The sequence below is a fragment of the Ostrinia furnacalis genome, unplaced genomic scaffold (genome assembly GCF_004193835.3).
Source record: "Ostrinia furnacalis isolate ACB-3 unplaced genomic scaffold, ASM419383v2 OfSCF1803, whole genome shotgun sequence".
NCBI lineage: Eukaryota > Metazoa > Arthropoda > Insecta > Lepidoptera > Crambidae > Ostrinia > Ostrinia furnacalis.
In genome coordinates this window covers 593,973-600,199 of record NW_021132042.1, presented here as the reverse complement: position 1 = coordinate 600,199, position 6,227 = coordinate 593,973, and positions in this window count along the sequence as shown.

Sequence of the window (6,227 nt, the reverse complement as noted above, 5' to 3'; positions counted from 1 at the left end):
ATGTTACAAGGGAATGGTTGGGTAGTATTATAATAATGCATTTATTTCTCTTTTATCATAGTCACTCAAGCATATATTTTTAATTAATTGAGCTAATGCCTAAAATTGGAATATCAGAGTTTATTTAGGATGTTTCATATTTTACATTTTAGTGTTTAAATATCTAAAATTTACCTTAATTATAGTGAATGGATTTTTGTATTATTGGTATATAGCTGTAAGTTAAAGGGTGTTCTTGATAAACAACAAAACAACTGATTAAATACAAAGTAAAAAAAAATGAACTGAGTGACTTTACGTGTAAACAGAGGGCCATTGATAAAAACGTTGAACTAAGCTAAATTCTCTATGTGGTAATTTAACTAAATGTGATTGCTGAATATTTTTAACTGCTATATGTATAGTAATGGGGATGTTGCCTGGGTCAAAAAGCAAGAGTTTTAATTAGTCCGTCAGTTAACTTATCAAAAAATACTCTACACGTATTTTTCACTTTTTCAAACTAATGAAAATTTAAAGAGATAAAGCGCCCCAAAGTTCATAAGAAGAGGCCCGTGACGTCAACGCTTGCTTAAAAATGCCGCACGTTGTGACGTCGTGCGCAACTTCAACGCACCATAACTATGTAATTATTTGTTAGATTGACAAATAAAAATATATGTGTCCAATATTTTTTGATATTAAACATTACGGACTAAAAAAATTTTTTTAGGCAACTAGCCTATTATAGATCAGTAAGTCGCCATTTATCCGTTAGCTCAGTGAGCGGTATCGAAGTATATGCACACCAGTATAGTTTATTTATTGTAATCGCTCGAGTGGCGCCACTCCGACGCGCGGCGCGCGAGTCGGAAACTGCGAACACGGCAAAGTTTCCCTCGCCCGCTGTCAGGGTGGCGCGGCGCCAGCGGCGTACCTTCTGTGCTAGTTTGAATTCAGTAAAGTTGCATTTGATTCATTGTTCAAGGACTATGTAGCGTTTATGTATATATGTATGTGTATCAAGGCCAACCCCCCACCATGTTAATTGATGCAGTAGACTCCAGGTGCTAGCTAACTGCACGACACTGCTTCTCTAGTCTCTCTCGCATTCGAACATCGCTTTAAAGTAAGCTTTTGTTATCGAGCATAATTAACGATCATATCCTAATATGACTAGTTTATATTCGTATTATTCTTTCATTAGATCTCTGTTGTACCTGTTTGAAATTGTTTATATTCAATGTTCATTGTACGCTAGGAAGCGCTCCGGTCTCGACGCACCGCGCTTCACGATATACGTAACGTAGTATAATGACCAAACCCTTAGTTCCCCTGAACGACAAACCTCTCACTATACCATATCTATTGGCGTCTTAATCAATACTCTGTGCTCTTAAATTAGTCACTTTTGTACCTTGATTGTACTTGAATAATAACCTAGTAAGTGAGGAACGACTAATCCAATTCTGAAATATACTTAATTTAAATTTTGACAGACTGATATCTGTGATTAAGAAAATATTTTTAAATATTATCCAGTGAGTCGGATGAAAATATTTATTTTATTAGAGGTTTCCTACTGCCGTCAGCGCATATACTATGTGACGAGACACAACTGCTTCGTATATTTTTTTAAATTAGTGATGTATCGAGTTGGATACTTGTTCAACGACCGTTATCGACGCGCACTTTGTTGGTCGTGTGGTACAGCGCTAGCAAGCTAAGCCGTCCCACGACTACCATGTCCTCGTCCTTACACGCAGAGACTGACAAAAGAGAAATTATATCAATACCACCGATGCCATCTGAAATGTTTTCTTAAATATTTGATCTTGAACGTTGCATATCTACTACATTTCTAATTCGAATTATTTTGTTGTATTCATATCTGTAATTTCCACAAATATGAGTTAAGTTTGATATTTATAAAAGTCCTTAAGTTATCATAATAATGGAAACAAAATTGAATGCCTGTAGTTGTGTAGTGAGTGACATCTCTCTAAAATACTAAAGTGATTGGCGTTACAATAATAAAATAATATTTTGGTACCACCTTTGAGTTAAAGTACAATGTAGTTTATAAAGCGTGTTTCATTGATGTACGTATTCATATAACAATATCAGGATAGTGGTAAAGATAAGTTAGTGTAGACTTAAGCTGTCTCGTCTCACATTACACCAAGTAATAATTATTCTCCTTGATATTTGTATTGGAACACAGTTATTATAAGCAGATACTAAATTATGTCATATTTATATCAATAGGCTAAATTAAAAAGTAAAGTTTTCTGAGCAAAACTCTGTGATGGGAAAATTAATTCTAAAGATCTAGTATTAACTGAAAGTGAAACCGAGGCCCTGAAGATTGTTTTTCCTTCTAGTTGATAAAGATACAGCTATTAATACTCACATGTTAATCTTTTGAAATGTAAGGGAAAATAGTCTCTACGTGCAATCCGGGCCGAGTTTCACGGCGACTTTAAAAGTTGAACTTTTCAGTCTTTTCGCGCAAAGGGTTGTGTATTATTTTTTATGTAGTACAAATGTGTTCGCAATTTGATTGCTGCTGTAGTGTTCCTTTTGTTCTTATTCAAAATAACTTTGTTGGGTATTTATTTGGAAATTTGTATTTTTAATATCTTAATGTAATCTGTAATCTTATTACTGACTTAAATAATGAGGCGAGCGTAAAATTCGTAATAGTAAAATTATGTATAACGGCTGCCTTAATAATAGTAATATTTGTATCAATCTGTACACGATCCTCGTATGTTCCCGGGCCCGTACCAAATAATAGGGTAGCGAGCGCGGGCCGGCCGCGGCGCGCCGGCGCACCCGTTACGCGACTAGTCAATTGTACAATCATTTGTGCTTCGTTGTTATTAAAATATGCTTAAGTGCCTTCAGATATATGTAAGCGAAATTCAGTAAATATTTTTTTACTCGATACGTTTGATGATATTGCACCAACTTCATATCATTTGTAGGTATAAATTAGTTAGAGTATTATTTCGTCGGCTTCCAATTGGTGACGTGACGGCGGTTGCGGCGGCCGGCCCAGCGCCCCGGCCCGGCTCTGTCTTATTACCTCATTCAATAACCTCACGTAGTGTGTCCTATATCAAAATATTTTATCGACTCTGTACTTACGCGCACTGCACTGTTATTTGGTACACACTTTACTTCTGTTTAAGTTACTTTAAGGTGTTTATCGTAAATTTTATCAGATATTCGATATATTTTCCTGTTATTTTTCTGATACTACCTAAAAGCAATGTATTTTACAAAACAAAGCAGGAGAACAATAATTATTATGTAAGTGTAACAGTTAGTGAATTTAAGTGTGCTATTTTCCATTCCAGAACTCAACGATATCAATGTTCATGTAAAACTTATGTTCGGGTTTTAAAAATGTTATTATTGTATAATTAAACTAAACCTTATGTGATTGAAATGCAATGTTTAGAAGTATTTTTATCTTTATTTTTTACCATTAATTAATAAATAGTTAGTAGAGATCTATTTGAGAGTCTAATGTATCAATTATTTGTAAAGTTGGCTGTAACTAATTAGAAGTTACAATAAGTAGACATATTTTAATATAAACATTTGGAGAAAAATTTTATGTAGACGACAAATAGTTGTTTTGATCATTATGTGAAGTGTTGTATTGTATTGTATCGTTAGCGCAATGTGTACGCACAACGGTGAGGCGGGTCGAGGGAGCGCCCCGGCGCGGCCCGGCCCGGCCCGCGGGCCCGGGGCCCGGCCCTGCCGGCCGCATGCCTCCTCGACCGGTAGACCCGAGACTCTCACTGCACAGCACTGCTAGACTAATTCAGTTATTGCGTAAGGATATTTTTCTTACATTTCGATAAGAGTAATGTTTATAGTATAGGCAATAATAATGTTTAACAAAAAGTCCCTATTTAATCGAACTGACGACAGAAACGCATGTTATATTTGTGGCCTCTTTATAAATAAGATCTAAGTTACATGTTAAAGAAAATTAATTTTGCTATGCACAGAAATGATACTCAATTAATTGCCAAAAAGTTATATGTATATTCATAGTTCAACAATATTTCTTTTGGGCATATTTACTTTGAATTTATTATGCAAACTTAGATTATGAATAAGTAGGTTGTAGATTTATATGTAGAGTGAATGCATATATTATAATATATCTATATATTTAAAATAAGGTGAATTTGAGAGGTATCAATTTCATTGTATTGTTCTTAAGTTTAGATAATAAATGGGTTTAGCCATACTTCGGCTGGTTTGATATGTATGTTATCTGATTAATTGTAAAAAAAATAAAAAAAAATCATTAAAATTTCTGGCTGTTTTATTTAAGCCTTCCTCTTTCCATTCCCGTTATAATTAAGGTAAAAAAATGGGTTTATTTAACTACAAATACAAATAAACTCGTTATAACGTCGTTCATTATAAAGAAAAACTTTCTTTTGGTTGGTTTACCTACTACAAAACCCGTACATTAACTCACTCATTATAACGCAACAGCCATTGTCTATTACGAATAATTATTTTCATAATTTAACACATCATCAACATTTAAACAAAACAAAACTATCTTTTGAGTTGCCGAAATTTCTAAGAAAGATACATGAGGTCCTCAGATGAGGTCATATACAGTTGTCTCGCTTTTGTTATTTTAATCTTAGATTATATTATAGGAGGTCTCAGTTACTAAACGCACTCTCGTCACCTATCGTGTAATAACAGTCGTAAACCAACTTTGAAACTCAAAAACCAAAAGCGTTACAGTCGCGTCGTAGCAAGACTCGCATTTATCTAAATAGTCTTGCGGAGTAATTCTTCTGTACCTTGGTGCAATTACTTATTCTGTGCCTTTGCATGAGTTCCAGAGTTAATGGAGGTTTCTCAGTTATTCAGGTCCCATTTAGCCAAGTTTCACTGTATTTGTAGAGAATAGTGGCTGCGCCAGCCAGGTTGGGTTATCAGTTAGGACTCTACATTTTTGAGTTAATTTTCTGAATTTAGTTGACTTGCTTTTTTTGACCTTTCTAAATCATCATAAAAATTCGACATTACCTACCTACTACGTCCCTGACGGAGAAAATTGGAAAATTAAACGATTACCTAGGTACCCTTGCCTACTTTTAGGAGAAGATTTTTAACTCCAAATCTTTTTAATAATCACATACCTAAACTGTATTCTGTTAAGTTGTTACAAGTAGGTTACATACATTATGTATGTTTTTTGTGGTTTTTTCTCTAAAGCACATAGGTAGGTACCAAATGTGGGCTCTAAGGAAATGCACGCGATCTGTTTAAATATGCAGCCTCTGTAGGGTCACGTACGATCTCGCTCTGATTTCCCGGTGATTACCTTAACTGGGTCAATGAAGGGTAAATGGGTCGTTTTTTTATTTGTACAGGGTGTTCCACCCCAACTGGATCAAATAATTGATACAGTTCCAACAGTGGTTGATTCCAACTTGTTAAAAAAACCTTACTTAATGCCCGTATTGATTTGAATAAACTGATAAAAAAAAATTGAATTGTCACTGCGATCGAACTCAAATAGTTTTTATACGTGTCTTAGAACTGATATGAAACCTACAACTACAACCTTACGTACCATTTATTTCTCTATTCAAAATTTTGATTAAAAAATATAACATTCAAAACACGAACTAAATTGATTAAAATTGCACCTGGGTTTTAACTTGTACGCCATCACTCCATCAGGCAAGGTCGCCAAGTTCTAATAAAATGTTTATGTACCTCAAGTAAATAGGTATCTCAAATTTACAAGCGACACTGATACTGAATTGCTAATCGATTAGTGAATATTTATTTATTACACAGTCAGATTAACACATTGTTATTCTGCGATTTACATTTTAATGTATTCACTCACATACTTAATTGGTGTAAAAAACCTATGAAGCCTCTACCACAGAATATAATAATATCCTCTACCAAGTAGTCTCTACAAATCTACGATCCTAATTTATTTTTTTCTTATTTAGGTATCTGGAAATGTTATGGTTTTGCAAATAATGAACATTGTGAAAAAAAAGTTTCATTTAAAATATTTTTAGATAATAGAAACTTCCCAATGTACATTCCTAGCTTGACGTGCAGGGTGTATAGTTTCAGGATTCGTGATGCGTTTTTTCATCCTGTATATTAAGTAGGTATTAATACCACGTTACTTAGATTAATTTATTAATCTAAGCCACGTTAAATGA